Source organism: Phyllobates terribilis, unplaced genomic scaffold (genome assembly GCF_046119375.1).
Source record: "Phyllobates terribilis strain yellow unplaced genomic scaffold, ASM4611937v1 Scaffold_97__1_contigs__length_5976380, whole genome shotgun sequence".
Lineage (NCBI taxonomy): Eukaryota > Metazoa > Chordata > Amphibia > Anura > Dendrobatidae > Phyllobates > Phyllobates terribilis.
In genome coordinates, this window is record NW_027362857.1 from 1,806,553 (window position 1) to 1,833,854 (window position 27,302).

Genomic DNA, 27,302 nt, shown 5'->3' on the forward strand with positions numbered 1-27,302 from the left:
ATGGGTATAACGGCTAACAGGTATTTGCAAATAGCTGAAGGGTGGGTGGGCCCCTGGAGTCAATGTCCCTGGTGGGCCCCAGACATCCCAGTCCGGCGCTGTTGACAGCAGTGACCTGGGGGTCTGAAATGCTTCCTGGGGTGATCCCCATGCTGTCCCCATGTCATTTGAGCACTGTCACTATCGTTTTGGGCACTTTTTAGGCTTTCTACAGACTGTCGGGGGTGCCGCCGCAAAAATGCTCGGGTCTCCCATAGACTAACATTGGGCTCGTTGCTCGGTTCGAGCACCCGAGTATCACGGTGAGCTCGGCCCGAGCTTCGAGCACCTGAGCATTTTAGTGCTCACTCAACACTAATTGCCACTCTTCGTAATGTGCAAACAATGTCTTCATCAGGTGGATTCCACCTGGATCCCTCATGAAAAGCACTAGATAAAAATGTAAATGATTGAACATATGCACTGCAATATAAAAACAACTTGCTGTGCATTGTGTATTTTTCAGTCTTTTTCAGCTTCTTTTATCCGCTTCCAGCTTTGAAAATTATGAAGTGGTTAAAGAAAGTGATCGGTTCATTCTGCTGGTGGCTTCTGTTTGGAAGCCGCTCACTATTTTATATGTAGTTAACAAAAACACTGATGTTTTCCTTAAGTGTCTTCTTATAAAATAAAAAATCAGTGGGTATGCTGGCGTCTATAAGGTGCTGTGTGTACGTACCCTTAGGAATAACAGAATCTCTGGTCATCTCCTCCATTTTTGGCCAGAGTTTAGAGGATTAATGGGAGACATAGAACCGCTATTCTCCAGTTTGGGATCTAACCCTTCAGACATACTATATATGAGGTATAGTATTAATATACCATAAAAGTCACTAATAATCAATTAAATGCGAAAAGACATTAAACAATTTTAATTTTTTATTTCTTTGAATTAAAATTGCATGGAAGGATGAAGACAAGTTCTTGGAGGAGCCTTCAACTTTTGCACGTGTCTCTTGCTGGTCAGGAGGCCACAGGTAGGTGGTACAACTCCTTCCATACAGGTACAGCATTAATGGTGGATGTGCTGTAGTTTCTTCAGAGCGCTAGATTTGGGGGTTTTCTGTCCTCGAGATGTCAATGGTGCGTTGGTGGCAGCAGCCAAAAATGCAGCTTTCTCTGACAGCACGAGCAGCCCTGGATAATCCACGCCGGCAGGATGTTATCATCCGGCGGAAGAGAGAACCTAGGAGAAAAGATGTAAAACTGATGTAAGTAATGGGACTCCATATTAGAGGACACTACTGTGGTGTCACTGTGACATGACGTTAGAGGAATCTCATCATACAGAGGAGCAGAATCATTGTCAGCCATCATACATATGACAATCCCACCACTGACGGATAACATCTGCTCCACATGACTTCTTCTCACTGACGTCATACAACATGGAGATTATCGTCACACTTACCTCGCCTAGTTTCCCCCTCTTCAACTTTCTCTGTTTTTAGTTGTTTTCTCAGTGTTCGAAAATATTTTCTTCTCTTCTGAACTGGAGATTCTAATCAAAAAGCCAGAAAAAAATGTTGATTATAAACTCCTAAAAGATGAGCTTTGTATCTTTATAGAGTTATGCAACTGATTAATATGAACCTGTAGCTTTTCTGGGTTCCGGTGGTGTCTCCCCAAAGAACCATGTCCCCATATTAATATGACATTACTTTCAGCAAGCCACAGTGTTATATAATCAGTTAGATAAAACTTCATTGTAACTTTAAAGAAGACCCATCACCAGGTCAAAAGTGTCCACGATTCGCTCTTATTTTATGTCTGCTTCTCCCCTGAGTATTCTGATATTTGTTTTCCTAAAATCCACAGTACGGTTGTAGAGATATGGGACTTTTTATTTAGTGTTAATTATTATGGTCTTTATCATGTGGGCGTGGTAACCTAAGGGCACGCCCCAGAGGATCCTGTGAGCACCGTCCCTTTGTAAAGAATAAAAATTACCACTAATTACAAATGCCCATAACTCTGGAACCGTATGGGGGATTTTAACAAAACAAAAAATAGAATACTCAGGGGAGTAGAAAGAATAAAGGAAGTAATTTTAGAGCCTTAATATTTAAATTTTGGATCATAGGCTATAATTGGATGGCCTATAAACCTGTACATACCTGACAATGAGGGCGAGGATGACTCACTGTTTTTAGCAGTAAAACACTGATTGTCTCCAACAGTTTTGGAAGGGGAAGATTCTTTCTGCCTGTTGGTAGAAAAAAGACACGTAAATTACAAGGAATAAACAATAGAATAACGGAAGAAAACCTGTCTGTAAGGTCAATTAGGACAACATAGAGGAGATAGCCTGCTCAAGACCACATTTTACCAGCAAGAATGGAGTCTAATTAGTAATATTGGCCTGTAGTGAGTTGTAAATGAATGGTTGGTCGCAACAATCAGCTGTTATTGAAGTTATCACAAGTAAGACCCACAGAGATTGTGTAGTCATGGGGTGGTGGATGCTAGATTTAGATTTGTGTTACTCGTATCTTGTATTTGGATCCGACATATATCAGGACTAAATCTCATAATAATAATAATCTACTCACATTTCTGAGCGTTTTTCATTGATCTCTGGGGAACACCCTGGAGGTGACATAGGCACTTCATTGCCTTCATCACTGTTCTCTTGGGAACACTGTGGAGGTGACATAGGCTCTTCATTGCCTCCATCACTGTTCTCTGGGGAACACTGTGGAGGTGACATAGGCTCTATATTGGTCATCATCCCAGTATTGGTGATATATAGCTAAAACAGATAAAGAAATATAAAATAGATATATTTAATTTTTTTTTGTAATTATAGGTTTCATACATTTTATTAGCCACATACTTACTTTAGAAGACCTTTGATAAGTTGATGCAAAGTTTTTGATTTCTGGCCAGTCATTGTCCTCACTTGTGTCCCCCTCATCTGAATTCATATGTTTGAAGCTGCTACTTCGAGCTAAAAAATACAAGTGTTATTAGAGATTATTAGTATAATACCCAGACAGTCACCATGTTATCACTAATAATGATGGGAACTGATTTTGACATAAAATGAAAGACAAGACAGACGTCAGTTTTCTGCAGATGACGTCTCATTTTACTGACTGATAAAGTAGCGGGTGTCCTCATCTGACTTTAGGTCAGGAACGAACAGGGGCTTCTGACTTAAAAGGTTGTCAAAGTCTAAGTCACGCATAAATGGATGAATTTTGATCTCATTTGCGCCTCCTGGAAAAGGAAGACAAGAAAGAAAGTGATACAGTCATTGTCAGAGAAACTGCTCCATATCTGTAGAATTTATGTTAATCTGAACTGAAGATGTAACAGAGCCGACATAAAGGAAATATATTGAACATTATAGCATGAAGAATGGGTAATAGAAAAGTAGGTAGAGTACAGAACCTCAGTGCTGATCCTCATGGAACCCATCATTTGTCTATTCACGCTGTAATAATTCATTGATAATACTATTAATATTACCTGTTCCAAGTCTCAGTGCTGGAATTTTTCTGAGCAGTTGAGTGATGATGCCTCGAGCATTAGTTGGAGGAAAGTAATTACATCTCCAAGGTATATCATCTGTTATATAAAAAGCAAATATTATAAGAAATAAAACCTCTTCATTTATTTTCATAAAAAAAAAAATTCCTTAACAAAGCTAGAAAAAACTACAGAACTATTCGAGTCAAATAACAGTGACATCACAAGCATTCAGATTATTTTACTTACCCTGGATGATACTGTGTAAAATATTCCTTCTGCAAGCCCCTGTAAATGGTGGATATCCAAATAGAAATTTATATAGGATGATCCCTATTGACCACCAGTCAACAGGCCTTCCATAGCCTATCTTTAGGATAACTTCTGGGGCCATGTAAGTAGGGGTGCCAGCAGTCTGGAAACCAACAGAAAAAGGAGATGATGATCAATAAATATAATTGCGACACATAACATCAGTGGAAATGTTTTTCTAGAGAAATTATAAATCAGAGAAGGAGAAAGATGAGATCTGTAAAGTACAAGACCCTGTAAGTAAAGCCTACCTCTTTATCAAGGAACTCTTTGGTGATGTCCTTAGTTGGAGTCTTGTAGAAGTCTGAGTTTGGTCTCATGAGGCCGAGTTTTGAAACCCCAAAATCAGTGACCTTAATATGTCCTGTTGATGTTATCAGGAGGCTGTGAAAGAAAAGATGGTGTCAGCACCAAGTAATAACCCACAGACTGTATAAGAAACTCTAACTTTCTTCCCCTCTAATATGCTAGAGGGGTCACTTACTTCTCAGGCTTCAGATCTCTGTGCACCACACCATAGCTGTGCAGGTATTCCACAGCAAGGACCGTTTCCGCAATGTACATACGGGCCAAGAGGACTGGTAAAGGACCCCTGTGCTTTAGAAGGGTACCACAGTCACCTCCTACAGGAGAAAGCAAATATGAGAACTGAGGGTTTGTTACAATGTAAATTACACATGATGAGTGGGAATGTGAAAAAGGCGGAGACATTGGGACAGGATGGTCTATATATACTGTATAATGTAGTGCGTATACTGTATACTGCAGATAGACCCTATACATAGAGACAGAGCCTCATCTACGAGCCTCTAATTTTTTTCTCTGTGAACGTTCTTATCTATAAAAACTCTTCAAAAAGACAAATCTTCCTTTTACCCATAGTGGAAATTGCTGCCGTGCTCAGCGAGGACATACTGGGGGACTTTCATAGAGATCAATGGTTTTTCAGGCATCTTGGTAACAGATGACTTATAATAATTGCAAAGAGGACATGTAACCGTCCATGTGGGCACATTGTGGTCATATATAGGTGCTAGGATTAAGCAGACGTGGGCTGGATATAGATACAATGGATGCGTCCTACCTGGTACATACTCCATGACCATACATAGATGAAGTTTAGTAGGAAAGGAGCAGAACGTGGAGACCACAAAGGGACAATCTGCGAATGCTGAGATGTCCCTCTCCAGAAAGGCCCATTCAAGCCTCTTTGGCTTTTTCAGGTTCTCCTTGTCCATTTTCTTCATAGCGCAGACTTGGTTTGTGTCTTTATGGCGAACTAAGTGGACGGCCCTGGAGAGGAGAAAAAAACATGATTTACTATAAATTCTTATTAACAATCTATCTATAGATCTCATCAAATGATCTCCTGTATTAATGATTAATGTGGGGCCATCACTAGAAAACCATGTCTATAAATACATAAAATAACACTCCACAAATGATCACCAATGGGGGGTCCTCATCCACGTCACATCCTAACTGACCTGAATAGTGACAGATAGATGTGGACCGTGATGTGAACTCATAATTTGTCCATGGGAACATAACATGGGAAGGACGCAGAGACATCGTCATAAGGAGCCCTGGGAAATATATATAATACCAAAGTAAAGCTCACCCAAAGGCTCCACTGCTGATCAGTTTGATCGGTTTATAGTCGCTCTTACAAGGATTTCTCCCCAGGTTCAATGATCCGATCGTGGCCTAAAAAGGAATAAGAAATGACATTAAGACATAGAAACTGCAGGGAAATAAAAGCTGAAGATGCAGGAACGTCTCTCTTCTATATTATGTCCATGATGATTACACTGCAGCAGATGTAGGGGACGTGATACAAGCCGGACCCTGCACAGACACTATTATATTATAGGAGATATCCCCCTTATACAAAGACACAGGCGGAAATACAAACTCCGCACCACTGAGTACAGACTGTCCTCACAGATGATGAAACCACAGGGACAGGTGGCCATAAAATACCCTGTGTCTGCCTGGAGTGGACATGGAGGCCTCCACCATCATAAATCTGACCTTCTGCTAAATGGCTGGTAATCTGGAGAAGATCAGACAACAAGGACATGAGATGTAGACCTGTGTCTGCCTGGAGAGGACAGGGAGGCCTCCACCATCATGAAACTGACCTTCTGCTATATGATTGGTAATCTGGAGAAGATGAGACAAGGACATGAGATGTAGACCTGTGTCTGCCTGGAGCGGACATGGAGGCCTCCACCATCATAAATCTGAGCTTCTGCTATATGGCTGGTGATCTGGAGAAGATCAGAGAACAATGACATGAGATGGAAACCTGTGTCTGCCTGGAGAGGACAGGGAGGCCTCCACCATCATGAACCTGAGCTTCTGCTATATGGCTGGTGATCTGGAGAAGATCAGACAACAAGGACATGAGATGTAGAAGATGATAGATCCTTACCAGGCGCTCCACTGAGTAGGCCGGATACTCCAGTACAAGCAGGACATTTTGGGCCAGTTGTTTAATAAAGGCCAATTCTCCACTTTGGGATTTTTCTTCAGCCTATAGAGATGAAAACAAAGAAGAAAGGAAAATCATGAGAGAAAAAGCAAAACGGAGGAGGCCATTTATATCACCATGTTACTTATGCTATCTACACTACAAGTACTACATGACAACTGACGAGGGATCCGGTCGCTTGTAAACCTTTAAATCCCCACGTCCTCCCTCCATACCCAATGTATGTATATAAGACACATGGCTGCTTGTGACCTGTGTAAAATGGCCACAGCAGACTCCAACTCAAAACGCGGGGTGACTGCAACAATGATAGCCCCACAATTATATACAGTAGATATCTAATAGGCTTTAAACCAGAAGAAAAACAACACCTAATTAAGAGTTAGACCCTAGCCGCACCACACCGACACCACACCGACACAAGGGTTAAGGCATTAATATCCCACATTAATACCACTATCCTCACAGGACCAAAGTCCACTAGTTATATTGAGATGTAACCAAAGTCACTATTCCCCCAACAGTAACCTCCGTCCAAAGGACATCACATTTATCAAGACTCTGACCCAAACCTATCCCCCACCGCTGTGACCGTCCCAAAACCTCTACTTATCAAGTGCCAGCCTTCAAACTTTCCTCCCATCTCTTTATAAGGGCTGGTTGGATGCTGGAACGTGAAACTCCTACCTTCTTCCCTTTATTGTCCCCCTGTAACCCAGCTCCTCAACTCCTTCCCGCAAATGTACGGGTTATTCACGTCCTGGAAGGGTCCTCACATGTGGAGGGGGCTCAGGAGCTGAGCTCCCCAAACATGCGTATATGAAATAGCCAGCATCTGTCCCTAAAAACCGTGGACAACGCAGAATTCTTCTGTTAACCATTTAAATAAAGCTGTCAGTCTGTGACAGTATCATTTCAATTGTGCATGCACCAATGCCTGAGCGCTCTTGCTTTCATCGGCCCTCCACAAGGCGATCACAGGGGTCTAATGCATTTCTAGGACAACCAGGGGTCTGCTGAAGACCTCCGTTGCTGAAACCACGGTCCTCCTTGTGAAGCTTAGCTATAGGCTGAGCTCCAGAGGAGATCAAGATTTTCACTATATAGCGCAATACTGTAGTATTGCAATATATAGTATGAGCGATTTGCAGGATTAAGTCCCCTAAGGGAACGAAAAAAAAAATTTAAAAATAAAGAAGAAAAGATTTAAAAAAATTTTAAAAATATAAAAGTTCAAATCACTCCTCTTTTCACCATTTAAAATAAAGAAAGGAAAAAATTAATGATCATATTTGATATTGATGCGGTTGTTAAAGTCTGATCTTTTAAGATAGGGAATTAATTAATACGATCAATAAACACCGAAAAGAGGAAAAAAAATTGGATTTGTGGTTTTTTTTTGTCTTCTCATTTCACTTAAAAACATTAATAATAAACAATCAAAACACCCATAGAATCTATGATTCTATGACACTCTATGTACACAAAGTTCACTGCAAAACTCAAATCTTCACTCATCCCAATCGACAGAAAACTAAAATGTTATGGGTCCCTGAATATAGCGACACAAAGAACCATTGCATCTCCCTTGTCATGTAGCCTGTATGCCCTATTACTGCTCCCCGGCTATTCTTATCTGGGTATTTGGTACAGGTTAAACTTATATTCCATTATTATTTTCCATTATTACTATATGATTTGTGCAGATTGTCTGCTATTTACCTGTTGTACTAATGTCCATATGTTCTTCTGTAAATGCTCAAGATATTCTGAGCTTATATGACCTCGTTTGTATTTGGTCAGGCAATCTCTCACAAGCTCCATTACCAGCCGGTAAGTGAAGCTGAGGACGCCATCGGGTAGTGGTAGCACAAAGTCAGGGTCATAGGTGGCAAGAATCCCCTGGAGTAGTGCTAACACCTGAAGTCTGTCTGGAGGAATTCCAGACATTTCCAGTAAATCCAAGCGCAGTCTGTATATGACTAGCTATATGGCTTATCACACCGACAACAATGACACCGGAAAGTCAAAGTGACAACTAGAGTGTAATCACTTGTAGAAATAGTGATGGTTAATTGTGATGTCATAATGGAATCTTGTGTTCTACTCTTAAAGGGGCAGCTTACCTTATAAGGAAGTTGCCTAGCATCCCTTAAGGAGGCAACAATATAGGCTGAGCATCGGTACCATATGCAGACATGGATGATAGAACTATGGACGCTTTACTCTTCTGAGCAGTTAGAGTATTATTATGTTGTTACATAAATTATTTATATCTGTTCCACACAATAAAAATTACAGTGTTTTGTATCAATAAGAAAGTCATATTCCGGGGCTAAAAGACAATGTATATCTTTGTACCGTGTTAGGGGCTAAAAGAAGTATCTTTACTGAGGGAACAGGGCCGGACTAGGGGCTGCGCCCAGCTCTGGCATAGGACGCACACAGGCCCATGTTACTCTCCCACACCCACTTTCAAAGATGAGGGTCTCTATTACAAATATGACCCTGCCTACCATTGGAGAAAATCTAAATTTACTACTCCCCGTGATACCAATTTATTAGGATGATCATTTAGGTCTCTTTATCACATTAATAGTTCCCCTTGGGCATCCTTATAATAATAAGAGTGCCCCTCTGGGTTTCCTTATAATAATATTAGTGCCCCTCTGGGTCTCCTTATAATAATAATAGTGCCCCTCTGGGTCTCCCTATAATAATAATAGTGCCCCTCTGGGTCTCCTTATAATAATAATAGTGCCTCTCTGGGTCTCCTTATAATAATAATAGTGCCCATCTGGGTCTCCCTATAATAATAATAGTGCCCCTCTGGGTCTCCTTATAATAATAATAGTGCCCCTCTGGGTCTCCCTATAATAATAATAGTGCCCCTCTGGGTCTCCCTATAATAATAATAGTGCCCCTCTGGGTCTCCTTATAATAATAATAGTGCCCCTCTGGGTCTCCTTATAATAATAATAGTGCCCCTCTGGGTCTCCTTATAATAATAATAGTGCCCCTCTGCGTCTCCTTATAAGATTAAAGGGAATCTGTCAGGAGGATCAGCTCTCCCTCCCAAGCCGTCTATATGGGCATACGTTATACACGTGGTCCCTTTACCAGCGAGGTTGGTCGACTGGGATAAGAAAATCATTCAACGAGAGACTAGATGGATTTTATTATCGAATGGCCTATTGTTATAGTGTGATCACTATTCAGTATGGCCCTATTACATAGACTATCACCATACAGTGTGTAGGCCAATTGTGGCTGCGCTCTTCTATACGGCATAGTCGGCCATTTGGACGGACTTCTTTTCTTTATCTATACTTTTAATCTTGGCTGCACTGAATATTGATTCAGGGTTAAATGATTCTCCTTTGTGTGTGCATCGATTATATCTGGTACATTTACACTATATTAATACATCCTCTATATTTATAATATATCTATACACCTATATTCCCTGTTGTCTTGTTGCCTAGCCATTATGGGAACCAATCTGGACCTATGATGTGATAAATACTTGATGAGATCCATAAAACAGCGCCCCCTATTGGAGCCCACTGTGCGTTTCAAGCATGGACCTTCTGGTATCTGTATGGGGAGGAAACCTCTCGCTGGAGCGCAGCGTGCCTCCCAATGCGCACTGACGCCCCCTCCGGTCTCATCGCTGGAACACATTTTTATGTAAAGTGTCATTGAATGCAGCAGCCGGGTCTAAGCTCCTAATAAACACAACCCTCCGCCTGCCCCGCTGTGTTATTACAGGCTCTATTCCCCTTCAAGCCTAAGCGTCAGAATGCCTGCTCCTCCTCTTACCTCCCCCTTTCACCTGCTGTTATAGTACAGCCTGTCTGGGCTCTGTATTAAAGCCTCTTATTAACCCTCTCCCCCTATGTATCTACTGGTAGACCCCATATTAATATAAGCCCCTTGCATACCATGAGCTGCAATATTATTATTGTAAGAAACCCCATGTGCACTATTATTATCAGGCATAGATGGTGGCATTATTATTCAGTATCGGCACACAGGGGGCATTATTACTATCTAAGGCAAGGGTGGGCAATTAATTTTCCAAAGAGATCACATGAGAGACCATGACTGTTGCGGAGAACGAACCAATAGACAGATATGAATTCTGCTCAATATTCATATCAACATATTAATTACATTTATTATAATATATTAATATTATCACTAGAGATGAGCGGTGTTCGACTCGAACTGTTCGCCAATCTCAAATTCGAGCTGTTTTGGGCGGTGTTCGAGCCGTTCGGCGAACACGAACAATTTGAAAAAAATCCGGCTGTTCGAGGTTATGTTCCATAACTGTTCGTGCACCAAAATCATAACTGGATTTTTTCTCAGTAATGCTGAAAATTAATGTTAATACGCAGTTTGAGTGTACAGCGGGGCGGGGGGAGGTTCATGGGATGGATCTCTGCAGAAATAATGAAGATCTCCATTTTTTTTTCTCTTTCCCCCATTTACAGTGGGGAGATGCAATCTGTCAGCCTATCAGCAGCGCACACACGGAGCGAACTGCTTTTTTCACACAAGCAAAGGCATGTGTCATTGGCAGTGTATGTCACATGTCCTTGCCCTATAAGACCCAGCCATTTTCCACGTAGCCACCATTTTCTCACTGCTGCAGCTGCGTGTTAGACGGCACCGCTGTTGCTGTGTGCGCTATACTTTGAGTGTTCATTTCAAGCCAATTTTCGCACAAATCTACAGATAGCTTGGGAGTAGGGGATAGTTGTGATTGCAGTCCTTTTGAGGACTAGGTTACATCATTTCCTACGACTTTTATCAGGCAGGTCTGTGCTCTTAAATAGATAGGTTGGGAGTAGGGTCTACTTGTAATTGCAGTCCTTTTCTGGACTAGGTTACAGCATTTCCTAGGACTTTTTGCTAGGCAGGTCTGTGCCAGTGCTGTGCAAGTTTTTTTCACAGCATTTGGCTAAATCTAGCTAAGCAAATCCTTTTTGGCCTCTTGCAGTGTGTGTTAGTCAGTGGAGTAGCCTATCTGTGTTGCAAGCTATACCACCTGTGTATAGAATACAAATTTTTTTACTGCACCTAGCCAATTAAAACCTTTTGGGCATAGCATCATTCTATTAGTCCATCTATACTAACCTCCACCAGGTTGCAAATTAAAAATAATTTTTATCTACATCTAGCTCTGAAAAAAAATGTGGTCTTGTAGCAGTGTGTGGGACTTGTTCTATTAGTCCATCTATACTAACCTCCACCAGGTTGCAAATTAAAAATAATTTTTATCTGCATCTAGCTCTGAAAAAAAAATTGGGCTTGTAGCAGTGTGTGGGACTTGTTCTATTAGTCCATCTATACTAAGCTCCACCAGGTTGCAAATTAAAAATAATTTTTATCTGCATCTAGCTCTGAAAAAAAATTTGGGCTTGTAGCAGTGTGTGGGACTTGTTCTATTAGTCCATCTATACTAACCTCCACCAGGTTGCAAATTAAAAATAATTTTTAGCTGCATCTAGCTCTGAAAAAAAATTTGGGCTTGTAGCAGTGTGTGGGACTTGTTCTATTAGTCCATCTATACTAACCTCCACCAGGTTGCAAATTAAAAATAATTTTTATCTGCATCTAGCTCTGAAAAAAAATTTCGGCTTGTAGCAGTGTGTGGGACTTGTTCTATTAGTCCATCTATACTAAGTTCCACCAGGTTGCAAATTAAAAATAATTTTTATTTGCATCTAGCTCTGAAAAAAAATTTGGGCTTATAGCAGTGTGTGGGACTTGTTCTATTAGTCCATCTATACTAAGCTCCACCACCTGTGTATGTAATAAAATTGTTTTACTGCATCTAACCCAGCCAATACTTTTGGGCTAATACAACAGTTTGGCCACTCAGCTCTGCTCGGTTCCCATCCATTGTTTTTTTGTGCAAGCAACTCCAGAGTTGTCAATTAGTTAACCACCAAAATGAGTGGAAAAAGGCCTGCTGATGGTGGAAAGGGGAATAGGTGTGTTGGGAAGGGAAAAAAAGGTTGTGTCCGTGGGGTAGGTGTTAAAGCAACAGTAACATCTGCAGAAGAAAGACCATCTTCCAGCCAAACTAAGATGTCTACTTCTTTTAGTGGACAATGTGATAAGATCCCTTTCTTACGGCCACGCCAATCGCTACAAATTCCAGATGAGGCACAAAAACAGCAGGTGCTTCAACGGATATCAAGTGCTCCTTCAAGTGGGCTCTCCTCCACCTCAACCATAATGTAGACCCTCGTTCCCAAACTGTATCTCCTGTTGGTGGAGAGAATGAGGAAGGCGATGATGAGACTCAAATACCTGATTGGAACGACAACTTGAGATTTTTGCCAGGGCAGGAAGAGGTTGACTCTGAGGACGACTGGTGTGAGAACACACAGGGTGATGATGACGAGTTTGGAGATCCCACTTACTGTCAACCCACAGTCAGCCAGTCGATGAGGTCAGCAGAGGAGGTGGAGGAGGATGCTAGTGACGACGAGGTCAGGTTGCGCCTTCCTGGACAGAGACGTAGTACTGGAAGCACGTCAACAACTGCATCCTCAAACACAACTCTGCCTCTGACCACAAGTCGTAGTGGCTCTTCAGGTCGCATGGGTGCTAAGCCTTGCATAGCTTGGGCATTTTTTCAGATCGATAAGAATGACCCAACTCGTGTTATCTGTAACATTTGTCAGAAAAAGCTAAGTAGAGGCCAAAAAATATATAGTTTGAGTACTTCATACATGAACCGGCACATGGATATGAAGCATAAGTTGCAGTGGGAAGCTCACTGTGCTACAATGCGGCCTAGCCGGCTGGGCCAACCACCATCAGCCACATCTTGTGCATCCGCAGCCTCTTCATCCTCTGTGACTGGGGGGACAGCAGTCACACCTGTTTTGGGACGCAGACCGGCCACCTCTTTACCCGCAACAGCCAGTGTGATTGTCAGGTCATCATTTTATTTGGAGGTGGAAACACCAGCTGGTGTTGAGCGCTCTCCGACATCGATAGCACCACCTTTGGATCAAGGCAACCTAACATGTCCGCCTGCATCTTCCTCACAGACCGGCAGTTTGCCGGGGACACCCTTCTCAACCCCGTCTAAGCACAACAGCCAGCCCTCGGTCCCTCAGATGTGGATGTGGCACCCAGGGGAATGGGGATAACTCGGTACCCGGGCCTTTGGCCTGGCCTTTAGGGATGTCGCGGTGGTCGGCTCCCGGGCCCGTACCCTGGGGTCTCTCCTAAAAAGGGGTTGATATTTGTAAAGTTTATAAAAGAAAGAGTTCGTGACGCCACCTGTGGTTTCTGGTGAGGATCACCAGCGCTGCGCAGTCTACTGAGGCTGATGATAAGGCAGCTTGATGGTATAGCTCTCCACAGTTAGAGCTGGGCCTCAGGGCAGTATAGGAACGGGGATGCAAGATAGAGAGACTACTCTGGGCCAGAGCAAGAACAGGGACGGACACGATAGTCACTTCAGTACCTTTTACTGGTGGAATTTCAGGCACTCCCCGGAGCACTGTAGGGTGAAGGGTGTATGTCCAGATCCTCCCCAATGAGCAGGTTTTGGGCCTCCTGGTTCTGGCTTCTGCATAATAAGTTTCTGACCTGCCTGGAGCTAGGCCTAACTTTGTCTCTGTCCTGCGCTGGCTGACCTTGTGGTAGGGCCTTCTCTTGGAGTGCACGCTCCCAACCTACGGGGCCTATGTGTCTCCTGACTCTGGTACGTATCAGCACTTTAGCTATCCTGGGACCTGTAGTTCTCCAGGGATTCCGGTTTATCTTGCTGGGTCGTGGAGTTCTCGGCAAGCTTCGGACCCGGTGTCCGGTAAATTCTTCTTCTCGGGGTGAGCCAGCTAAGCTCCTCTGCTCCCCTATGAACTAACTCTCTACTCCTTTGCCTTCGGCCTACTCGAGCCCTCGATAGGCTACTCACACAAACGGCAGCGTGCCGCGGTTCACCGATCTTATGGCGCCGGCACACCTACAGCTCACCTCACTGAGCTACACCGAGTCTTGATCTGGATAAGCTCCACTGCAGGGTAGAATGCAGGAGCTGGAACAGGCTTTTGTCCTCTGAGGTAACACGTCTCAGACTGCACTGGACTCACTGCTAAACCAGACTCTGACAGACTAAGGGCTGCCTGGCCCCACCTTCCCTTATATATCTCCCTAAGGAGCTCCCTCTGGTGGTCTGAGGTGGAAGGTGCAGATGTGTGAATGGTTATGGGGGCCTCTTGTGGAGGAGTCCTTCAATACACCCTTCTGGGTCTGTGATGCCAAGCACAGCTGTGCTTCACATGGACAAGTAAAAGACCATTTCCTCCTAGCCATGAGAAAGCTAAGAGGTTGAATTTCACCATCTGCAAGTGTAGCACCCTGAGGATTCGGCTGCTACAGGGGTATTGCACCTCAACCCAGAGGTGTGATATTCCACTCCCGGGTAAGGATGGAGTGTGGGACTGAGCCCAGAGAGCTGCATGCACTACACACATCCCATTTCCGGAGGGCAGACCAACGGTACTCCCACTTGGAAATGTGCAGGTACGACCGAGTCTGTCCTTGGCTGGAGTGGGAGGGGGGTGGAACATCCCAAGTAGTGTAGGGGCAGATAGGGGGAGCAGTCTGGGTAGTGCTAGGAGCTCATTGGGTGCTGGTCACCTGAGCTCACACATAGAGGGTTATAAAAGGTGGGAACCATCTAAGATCAGGGTCAGTCTGTGAGAGTCAGCCTGTGAGAGTGAGTCTTTGCAGAGGAGTCAGAAGAAGTGACCTGAGCCAGAGTGAGAGAGGAGAAAGGAAGAAAGACCCAGAGGGGGTGAAAGAAAAGGACTCTGAGAACCCAAAGTCCATCACCGGGTGAAGAGTCGGCAACAGGGTACCGGATCCCAAACTGGTGGGGGCTAAAGCACACCCTAGCCAGAGACCGGAGGCCGTGGGCAGCGTCTGCCACGGCCACCCACCACATCCACCCTGAAGGCAGACCACGTGTAGGGTCAGGGAACCCAAGGCCAAGGGTCTCCCAACAGAAGGCCCGAGGAAGCTGGACCTAGGTGGATCCCTGGTGGGGACGGCCAGAAGACAGGACAGGAAGGAGGGCTCAGGGCCACGCTCCGGACTTACTTGGGGGTTGGCCGAGTCCAGGACCTGGTGGACGCAGCACGGCTCGGGTGGTCACTTGAAGCTGGAGTGACCGAAACATCAGCAGTAAGTAAATACCCTAAACTGCACAACCCGACTCTGTCTTTAATTACCATCTACGCTGCACCACCACAACCCCCCATCCTCTGCACCTGACCCCCTGAGGCTATACCCCACCCGTTGGGGGTTATACTATCAAAAGCTGCACCAACACCATCAGCCTCAGCGGACCCTGCTGCAGCGGCGGCCGTAGTGACCGCAATACAACGGGTGGCGTAGTCGACATAACGAACTGTGTAACATCTGTAGGACTGCCACACACTCTGAGCTTGACACCCTGGGCACGGACCGGGTCGCAGCCACTCGGCGACTACAACTCCCATCTGATCCGGCTCCGGGTATTCCCCCTAAAGAATATGGCCCAGGGGGCGCGTCAACTTTGGCGTAGTCGGCAGGATTACGTGCTCGCAACAACCGGGTACTGCGTGCCTGAAGAAAAGAACAAGTTTACCTCAAAAAGAAGTCTCCTGCCGGTTCCGGAGGGTCCCCGCCATCGGACCCCATCACCAGTCGATTCCTGCCGGTTGTCCGCCATTAACAGCTTTTTCCCGCCATCTGCAGAGTTTCCCGCCACTGGGAAGCGGTTCCCGCCATTTCCAAGGATTTCCCGCCTTGGCAGAGCGGACGCCATTATGGGCGTGCCAGAGGATGGCAAGAGGCCGCCTCCCATCGTGGGCCAGGACCGAAAATGGCGCCAAAAGTGGAAACCGCCCCCACCAACAGAGACTGTGATGCTAGAGGTGTCGGTCAGCGTGAAAAACAGCCCCTGGAGCTGACAGTCACCAAGTTGCCCCGGGACCGCCCTCGAAGTGGGAGGAGACGAAAGAAAAGAGCAAAGATGGGTGTCGCCTGGAGCAGTCTGGAGAGAGCGCACCCGGAGACAAGAAGCCTAGTGCTGAGTCCAGAAGAAGCTTACCCGGAGATGGAAGGAGAGCAGAGCAGCACCGGCCCGCTGGCCAGGAGCCTGCCGGAAACAGCAGAAGGAGAGCAGAGCAGCACCGACCCGTTGGTCAGGAGCCTGCTGGAAGCAACGACCCCACTAGGCCTAGTGGAGGTCCTAGCACAGCTCTCCCGAGACCGGGAGTGTGCGCAGACCGCTCTGGAGGGCCTCGCACGGAGGATGGCCCGGGTGCAGCGAGAGACGTTGGCGGAGTGGAGCCGTGAGATGGCCCAGCAGACCGAGACCCGTCAGCGGAGCACGCCAACCAAGACGAGGAAACAGACCGCCTCTGAGGATGGCGCAGGAGGACTGAAGGCCGGAGACGGCGCCGAGAAGGGAGCCGAACGAATGGAGGCAGGTAAAGGGGACGTCTTTACCCCAAACCGGGAAACCGCTTGCCTGCCCCAGCTCCCCGTCGCAGAGCCCGAAGTACCCCCGGCCGTGCCCGCAACCGCAACGTCACCACCGCAGACTAGGCCCCAACCGGAAGCCGCGACCCCTGTGACGTCACACGCCTCGACCCCGAGCGTGACCAAGCAGGAAGTACCACCAGCCTGGTCGCAAGGCCTAGTACACCCGGGCGCCGCAATACCAACAGCGCCCCCTACCTCCGCGGAGCCCCCGGCCTGGTCGCAGGGCCAAGTAGCCCAGGGCGCCGCCGTCCTAACGGTGCCCTTCACTTTCCAGGTGCCCCAGGCCTGGCCGCAAGGCCTGGGCAACCCGGGCGCCACCACCACCGCGCCCATAAGACCAAGAGTGCCACATCTGGGAGAAAACTTGTTCGCCCAACACACGTGCCCGGACGGGCAGCCCTTCATCTGGCCCCAAGAGTACTACGAACTAGAACGCCAGAGGGCAAGGCCCATGTGTGAACCCCTGATACCGGCTCCAAAGCCCGTGAAAAGGATCTCGCCCCCGCTAGAAGAGGCCCAATTTGAGTGGGACCCCACCGGAGAAGATCTCATGGGGTTCACTCAGGAGACTCGGGCAGCCGCAGCGGAGCGTGCTGAGTGCTGCCGCCAGCAGCTCGAGGTCTTCGAGATGGAGCGGAGAGGGAGGCGGGTCCGGGAACAGCAAGCTCAAATAAAGAGCGCGGAGCAGAAGAGCCGGGCCAGGAGAGACCCCCGTGCAGCGCATAGTCCCCGCACCACCGGGACTGTGATCAAGTTTAACATGCAGCATGGGTGGGGCTTCATCCGAGACCACCGCACCCCAGGCGACGTCTTCGTGACCAGGAGAGACGTTGAGTCCCACCTACCGGAGGGACACAGAGGTCGTGACCTTTACATCGGGGACGAGGTCACCTTCACCCGGCACAAGTGTGCCAAAGGACCCTACGCCCTCCATGTGCATCGCCTGACGGAGGAAGAGCTGCGGTGTGAGGAGGAAGAACAAGAGGACCCGGACGGGTCTGAAGCTAAAGGTAACCACAAAGAAAGAGCAGGAGGACGTCGTCGTTAAGTACGGCAGAGTAGAAGCTGTACATAGTTACCCGTCGGGGTACCAAAGAAACTGTTGCTGATAATATAGTCCCCGTTGGGACCAGCATGTGTGAACTGTTTACCCGTTTATCCCTTAAATCCCACTGACCGAGGACTGAGAGCGGTCATTCCTCCCTTATACCTGGCCGAGGACTGAGAGCGGCCAACTACCCCTGTATATAGTTGCGCGTCCTAAAGCGCTCCCTACTGGTTTTACGGGAAAGCCACGAGTTCCAAAGACTGTCGCACTTTACCCGGTCACACGTTGCACAGTGACCGGAGGAGGAGCCAGAGGCGACGAGAATGTTATTTATATGAAAAGTTTTATGATGATGCTGATATATATATGATATTTTATATGTTTTTATTATGTTGTTTATATGAAAAAAATTTGTATGTTTTGTGGTGTTTTGTCCTACAGCCCGAGGACGTGCTGTGATTTACCAGGGGGGAATGTAGCACCCTGAGGATTCGGCTGCTACAGGGGTATTGCACCTCAACCCAGAGGTGTGATATTCCACTCCCGGGTAAGGATGGAGTGTGGGACTGAGCCCAGAGAGCTGCATGCACTACACACATCCCATTTCCGGAGGGCAGACCAACGGTACTCCCACTTGGAAATGTGCAGGTACGACCGAGTCTGTCCTTGGCTGGAGTGGGAGGGGGGTGGAACATCCCAAGTAGTGTAGGGGCAGATAGGGGGAGCAGTCTGGGTAGTGCTAGGAGCTCATTGGGTGCTGGTCACCTGAGCTCACACATAGAGGGTTATAAAAGGTGGGAACCATCTAAGATCAGGGTCAGTCTGTGAGAGTCAGCCTGTGAGAGTGAGTCTTTGCAGAGGAGTCAGAGGAGTCAGAAGAAGTGACCTGAGCCAGAGTGAGAGAGGAGAAAGGAAGAAAGACCCAGAGGGGGTGAAAGAAAAGGACTCTGAGAACCCAAAGTCCATCACCGGGTGAAGAGTCGGCAACAGGGTACCGGATCCCAAACTGGTGGGGGCTAAAGCACACCCTAGCCAGAGACCGGAGGCCGTGGGCAGCGTCTGCCACGGCCACCCACCACATCCACCCTGAAGGCAGACCACGTGTAGGGTCAGGGAACCCAAGGCCAAGGGTCTCCCAACAGAAGGCCCGAGGAAGCTGGACCTAGGTGGATCCCTGGTGGGGACGGCCAGAAGACAGGACAGGAAGGAGGGCTCAGGGTCACGCTCCGGACTTACTTGGGGGTTGGCCGAGTCCAGGACCTGGTGGACGCAGCACGGCTCGGGTGGTCACTTGAAGCTGGAGTGACCGGAACATCAGCAGTAAGTAAATACCCTAAACTGCACAACCCGACTCTGTCTTTAATTACCATCTACGCTGCACCACCACAAACCCCCATCCTCTGCACCTGACCCCCTGAGGCTATACCCCACCCGTTGGGGGTTATACTATCAAAAGCTGCACCAACACCATCAGCCTCAGCGGACCCTGCTGCAGCGGCGGCCGTAGTGACCGCAATACAACGGGTGGCGTAGTCGACATAACGAACTGTGTAACATCTGTAGGACTGCCACACACTCTGAGCTTGACACCCTGGGCACGGACCGGGTCGCAGCCACTCGGCGACTACAACTCCCATCTGATCCGGCTCCGGGTATTCCCCCTAAAGAATATGGCCCAGGGGGCGCGTCACAAGCTCTTGGCTACATAAATGCTGCCTTTCCGCCTGGTGGACACAGAGGATTTTCGAGACCTTTTGTCCCGTCACAGTGCCCCAGTACCAGATGCCCAGTCGGCACTACTTCTCAAACAAAGGTGTGCCTGCACTCCACCAGCATGTCGCACACAACATCACCGCTTCTTTGAGAAACTCTGTGTGTGACAGGGTGCATTTCACCACAGACACTTGGACGAGTAGGCATGGACAGGGGCGTTACATGTCGCTGACTGGGTACTGGGTAACTATGGTGACAGCAGGACAAGGGGCTTCTGTCCAAGTCTTGCCGTCCCCACGAGTTGTGCGTCAATCCTCTTTATCTCGAAGTTCCTCCACTGCTTCTGCCTCCTCAACCTCCTCTCGGTCCTCCACCTGCACCCAAAGCCTGTCTGGTCATGCCACAAGCTTTCTAACTGCGCAGAAGGGATCCTGCACAGCTCCTTACTATGCTGGCAGCAGGGCTCAACGTCATCAGGCGGTTTTTACTTTGAAATGTCTGGGAAATGTGAGTCACACAGCTGAGGAGTTGTGGTCAGCTCTGGAGAACCAGTTTCATGAATGGTTGTCTCCACTGGACCTGAAACCAGGGAAGGCCGTGTGCGACAATGCTGCAAACCTCAGTGCGGCCCTTCGCCGGGGCAATGTCACACACGTGCCTTGTATGGCTCACGTGTTGAACCTGGTGTCCAGGAATTTTTAGGCCACTATCCTGGACTAGATAGCCTTCTGCAGAGGGCACGGTCGCTGTGTGCTCACTTCCGCCGTTCGCATCCCGCAGCTCAGCGACTTACATCTCTACAGAAGTCGTTGAGCCTGCCACTTCACAGGCTAAAACGCGATGTGCCTACCCGGTGGAATTCAACTCTGCACATGTTGCAGCGACTGTGGTAGCACCGACAAGCCCTGGTGCAATATGTTCTGACGTATAGCCTGGGCCAACGAGATCCAGAGGTGGGGCAAATCACGCTGGAGAAGTGGTCTCAGATCAGGGACCTATGCATCCTTCTGCACAGTTTTGAAATGGCGACGAAGATGTTTAGTGCTGACGATGCCATTATCAGCATGACTATTCCGGTGATTTACATGCTGGAGCACATGTTAAACAGAATTCGGAGTCAGGTGGTGGCACAAGAGGAGGTGGAGAAAGTAGAGGAGGAGGAGTTGTATGCGGAAGGGCTAACATCTGCAAAGTCCAGACGGTCGGCAGCACCAAGGCGGCAGGCATGTGAGGGTGGGGGAGATGGTTTTAGCAGGGTGCATGGTAGCAGCCAAACTAGTGAGAAATGTGCAGGAGCCCAGGAAGAAGTGGAGGACGAACTGATGGAAGACTCATCAGATGAGGGATATCTTGATCACATTTCTGTTGTGCGAGGTTGGGGAGAGAGGGGAGAGGAAGGAAGCATGATTGTTACCTCGCCACCAACACAACAGGGACTTGGTGCTCCTGGATGCGCAAGACACATGAGTGCCTTCTTGCTGCACTACCTGCAACATGACCCTCGAATTGTGAGAATTAGAAATAATCCTGACTACTGGGTTGCCACACTGTTAGATCCCCGGTACAAAAGTAAATTTGCAGAAATTATTCCTGCCATAGAAAGGGATGCACGCATGCAGGAGTATCAGCAGAGACTGTTGCAGAATCTTACATGTGCTTTTCCACAAAACACCAGTGGTGCACGTAGTGAATCTCACAGTTCCAACTTGCCAACTGTGGGACCGTCGAGTGTTCAGCACTCAAAATGTAACAGAAACACAGTATCTGCTGGTAACATCAATTTTGCGGAATCATTTCACCACTTTTTTAGCCCATCCTTTGCAAGGCCACAGGAGACAAGAAGTCTGACACATAGTCAACTCCTAGAGACGATGGTACAGGAGTATCTCCAAGTAAACATTGAAGCCATGACTGTGTCACTGGACCCTTGCTCTTTTTGGGCTTCCAATCTGGATAAATGGCCTGAGCTCGCCACTTATGCCTTGGAGATCTTGTCATGCCCCGCAGCCAGCGTTCTGTCTGAACGTGTGTTCAGCGCTGCTGGTGGTGTGCTGACAGATAAGCGCACGCGGCTCTCCACTGATAATGTAGACAGATTCACGTTCATAAAGATGTACAAATCATGGATCCGAAAGGACTTTTCTACCCCTGTGTCATCCTGGGGAGAGTAAAAGCTTGATGATTTGTTAATATCACCTCACCAACCGTTTTAAGCTTCCAAATTACTAATCATGTTTATCTGTATCTTACCTGTATAATAATTTTGGCCTTGTAGCACTGTGCAGTACTGATTCTATTAGGCCATCTATACTAAACTCCACCAGATTTCAAATTACTAATCATGTTTATCTGTATCTTGCCTGTATAATAATTTTGGCCTTGTAGCACTGTGCAGTACTGATTCTATTAGGCCATCTATACTAAGCTCCACCAGATTTAAAATTACACTGGTCAATGCAGTTTTTCTGTCAAAAGGTTTTAAAACATATTTTAAGTCAATTTTGGCTGCTGATTACTAATACGAACTCCGTTTTTGGCTATCACATCAGGATTTCGAGATATTTTTGATGGAAAGTAATCCTATCGAATGTTTTTTGATAAAAACCTCATGATTTTCGTTACTACATTTTGTATATTTTTAATCAAGGAATAACAAATTACAAAGTCTGTGTACAGCAAATCAAATATACTTACAAAATTAAACTACAAAATATAAAAACACATATATATGGCACACAGATGAATGGCAAATGGCAGTTATTTGAACTTTCTTTTCTTGGCTGATCTGTGATGTACAGCTTCTGGGTTGTCTCTCATCAAGCTCCAGCAATAGTCAGCCATCATATGTGAGTCCCACCGGCCTTGATACCGTTCTTCCATTGTTTTAATGTCCTGATGAAAACGCTCCCCTTGTTCCTCGCTCACATCCCAAAGGTTCTCTGGAAAAAAGTCCAAATGGCTGTTTAAATAGTGAATCTTGGTACTCATTCTACATCCAAGATTTTGCAGACTCATTAGTAGCTCTTCCACAATCTCTTCATAGTTGTCTGCTTTCTTATTCCCTAGAAAATTCTGCACCACATTACAAAATGCATTCCGAGCTCTTTCTTCTGTCTCATTCATTGATGTGATAAAGTTTGCGTCTCTCATAAGTGTTCTTATTTGAGGTACATCCAATATTCCAGCCTTTTTCTTCTCTTCACTAAGACCTGGAAAAGTTGAACATAAATAGTTAAAGCATTCTCCACTGTGATTGAGAGCTTTGACGAACTGCTTCATCAATCCAAGTTTTATGTGCAAGGGAGGAAAGACAATGTTCTTTCTATCCACTAGTGAATCATGGATGACATTCTTATCGCCAGGTGCCAAACTCTGTCGCTGAGGCCATTCAGTTTTCACCCAATGCTCTGCTGTAGCTCTACTGTCCCAGTAGCACAGAAAACAAGGGTGTTTGAAAACTGTTTTTTTACTTTATTATCATAACAAATGGGAATTATGCATGTTCAAAGAAAACAAAGATATTCTCACATTTATTGGGAGACTAAATGAAAACTAAATTTACCTTAGTGAACCGTATAAAACGGCACTTTTCATACACTACTTATATTTTTCTTGGAATTATTGAAAATGGGCTATATACCTATAGCGCAAAAACGTGATGTGATAGAGAAATTATAAGATCAGATTTGAATTCAGCACCCACAAATTAGTCTAAAACTGTTCTTAAAGTCCATGCCAGAATTTTTTTTTTTTTTGTACACCAGTGTTATTAATAATCATGTTTATCTGCATCTTGCCTGTAAAATAATTTTGGCCTTGTAGCAGTTTGCAGTACTGATTCTATTAGGCCATCTATACTAAGCTCCGCCAGATTTCAAATTATTACTAATCATGTTTATCTGTATCTTGCCTGTAAAATAATTTTGGCCTTGTAGCAGTTTGCAGTACTGATTCTATTAGGCCATCTATACTAAGCTCCACCAGATTTCAAATTAATAATAATTTTTGTTCTCTCTGAACGTGTGTTCAGCGCTGCTGGTGTTGTGCTGACAGATAAGCGCACGCGGCTGTCCGCTGACAATGTAGACAGACTCAGGTTCATAAAGATGAACACATCATGCATCAGCAAGGACTTTTCTAGCCCTGTGTCATCCTGGGGAGAGTAAAAGCTTGAGGATTTGGTAAAATCACCTCACCAACCGTTTTAAGCTTTCAAATTAATTATCATTTTTATCTGTATCTTGCCTGGAAAATAATTTTGGGCATAGTAGCAGTGTGGAGTACTGATTCTATTAGGCCATCTATACTAAGCTCCACCAGATTTCAAATTATTACTAATCATGTTTATCTCTATCTTCCCTGTAAAATAATTTTGGCCTTATAGCAGTTTGCAGTACTGATTCTATTAGGCCATCTATACTAAGCTCCACCAGCTTTCAAATTAATAATAATTTTTAGCTGCATGTAGCCCGGAAAATAATTTTGGGGCTCCTAGATGCGCAAGACACATGGGTGCCTTCTTGCTGCACTACCTGCAACATGACCCTCAGATTGTCAGAATTCGAAATATTCCTGACTACTGGGTTTCCACACTCTTAGATCCCCCACACTCTTCGATCAACCTTTTCATTTTAATAAAGAACAAAAAAATGGTCATTTTTGAAATTATAAGCATTAGCAGGTTATTAGAAACTTAAATCAAACAGTTTTCAACTCAAAGCTTTATTCTAGGTGATGTTACATTTGCACATAGGACCCCTTGTTCGAAAGGAGCTTCTGAACTCTCTCGTCCATTGAATTTGTCAGGTTTTGGATGGTTTCTGCTTCAATTGTTTTGCATGAGAACAGAATACCCTCCCAGAGCTGTTGCTTAGATGTGAACTGCCTCCCGCCATCATAGACACTCCTTTTGATGATGCTCCAGAGGTTCTCAATGGGTTTGAGGTCAGGGGAGCATGGAGGTCACACCATAAGTTTGTCCCCTTTTATGCCCATATCAGCCAGAGATGCAGATGTGTTATGTGCATCATGAGACGGTGCATTATCATGCATGAAAATGATCTTGCTGTGGAATACATGGTTCTTCTTCTTGAACCATGGCAGGAAGTGCTGTTTGAGAAACTCCACATACATCATGGAGTTCATCTTTACCCCTTCAGGGATCCTAAAGGGGCCGACAATCTCTCTCCTCATGATTCCAGCCCAAAACATTACTCCACCTCCTCCTTGTTGGCGCCGTAGCCATGTTTGCATGGGGTGTCCATCAACCAGCCATCCTCCACTCCATCCATCTGGACTATCGAGCGTTGCACAGCACTCATCGGTGAATAAAACAGTTTTGAAGTCAGTCTTCATGTATTGTTTGGCCCACTGGAGCTGTTTCTGCTTGTGTACAGTGGATAGAGGAGGTCAACAGGATGGCTTATGCACAGCTGCAAACCTCTGAAGGGCCCTGCATCTTGTTGTTCGGGGGACGTTGGAGCAGCTTCAAAAACTTGTCTGCTGCTATGACAAGGCTTTTTTGCCGCTGCTCTTTTAACCTGACGTAATTGCCTGTAGGAAAGAGTCCTCAATTTTCCCTTATCAGCACGCACACGTGTGTACTGTGAATCAGCTACATACTTCTTGATTGTGCAATGATCACGATGAAGTGTCTTGGCAATGTTGAATGTAGTCATGCCTTGACCTAAACACTCCACAATTTGTTGCTTCTCAGCAGCCGACACATCCTTTTTCTTTCCCATTTTGGCAGAAAATGTAGGCTGCTTAATAATGTGGGACAGCCTTCTTAAGTAGTCTTGCCTTTCATTGGACACACCTGCCAAACTAATTAGCACAGGTGTCTGCAATTGCTTAGAGTGATATAAAGAGCCCTGACACACATCACCATCAATGAGTTTAACTGACAAACAAAAAAATTCTTACCTTATCACTCCTAAACACTTTTTGCATAATAATTTGGAACACAGTGTACATGTGCTTTTCCACAAAGCTCCAGTGGTTCACGTAGTGAATGTTACAGTTCTAACTTGCCAACCGTGGTCTGTATGGAGTTGTTCAATAAAGGGCCCAAAATTAAGATAACATAGACGGGAGAGGTCTCTATGAATAGGAATTCCTAAGTATTTGATACCCTGTGAGGGCCAGGCATGCCAGGAGACTCTATGGAATGCTTTCTCAACATCTAACGAGAGTATCTAATTACAAAATTTTAACTGCATCTAGCCCAGGAAATACTTTGTTCCTAGTAGCAGTGTCTGCTAGTCAGCGGATTATCCCGGCTGTTAAGCAAGCTACACCACCTGTAGTTTGGACACTTAATTTTTTCTAAGGAAATGCTTTGGGCCCACGGGACACTCAGTGAAGAGCATCGGGAGGCACCCCAAGCCACAGGGGCTGGGACTGGCGGTAGGACGCCTTGAAGTGGACCGCCAAGCTCGATCCTTATAAAAGCTTTTTAACTGCAGCAGCTTTAGTGGACGCTACTGGAGCTGTAATTCCCGCGGCTGCTGGCATCAGACTTGCCCTCCAATAGATCCTTGTAAAAGGATTTAAAGTGTACTCATTCAAATTAGAGAGACAATTTAAATTAAAAAGCTTAGACCTGCCTCCACCGCAGGGGGGCTCGCTCGACCCACCAGCGGACAGGCCCCAGTATTGGGAGAAGGGGGCTGGGCATCAGGGTCCACCGCAGCTCTGGCCCAAACCCGGCGACACGGAGGTCGCATGGGCAAGAACGGACTGGCCGTGTCAGCTTCGCACTTTTTTGGTTTTAGAAGGGCATTACATGCCTATATCTGTGTCTCCCCCTCATTTTACTCCTCAACCTCTTTTCTTTTTGCATGACTATATGTACTTGTCACTTTTCCATGTGTTAGTTGTGTCTTCTGAGCAGTTTGTCAGCTTTTGGACACCTTTGAAGTGTTTTCTATGTGTTTTCTATGTGTTTCTATGTGTTTTTGTTTGCCTGCCATTGGTTTTAACGGTGTTCGACGGTGTTCCATGAACAGTTCGACGAACAGTTCGGCGAACATACGGGCGTTCGACGAACCGAACTCGAACCTTACGGGGGTGGCTCAACTCTAATTATCACTTAATATTTAAGTATGCTGACATTCCCCTATTTACCGTATAAGCCTGAAAACTGCCCCTATATACAGTATGAGCCCCCACACAGCCCCCTACATATAATATAAGACCAACATAGCCCCTCTATATACAGTGTGAGTCCCCATATGGTCCCCTATATACAGTATGAGCCTCCACATAGACTTTCTACATACAATATGAGCCCTCATATAGCCTCCTATTTACATGATGAGCCCCCACATAGCCCCCTATAAACAGTATGAGCCCCCATATAGCCTCTCTATATAGAGTGTGAGCTCTCACATATCCTCCTATAAACAGTATGAGCCTGAACAATTCCTCCTATAAACAGTATGAGCCCCCACATGGACCCTATAAACAGTATGACCCTCACATAGCTTCCTATATCCAGTATGAGCCCCCATATGTCCCCCTATAAACAGTGTGAGCCCCCACATAGCCTCTCTATATAGAGGTTGAGCCTCACATATCCTCCTATAACAGTATGAGCCCTCACTTAGCCACTCTATATACAGTATGAACCCCACATAACCCCATATA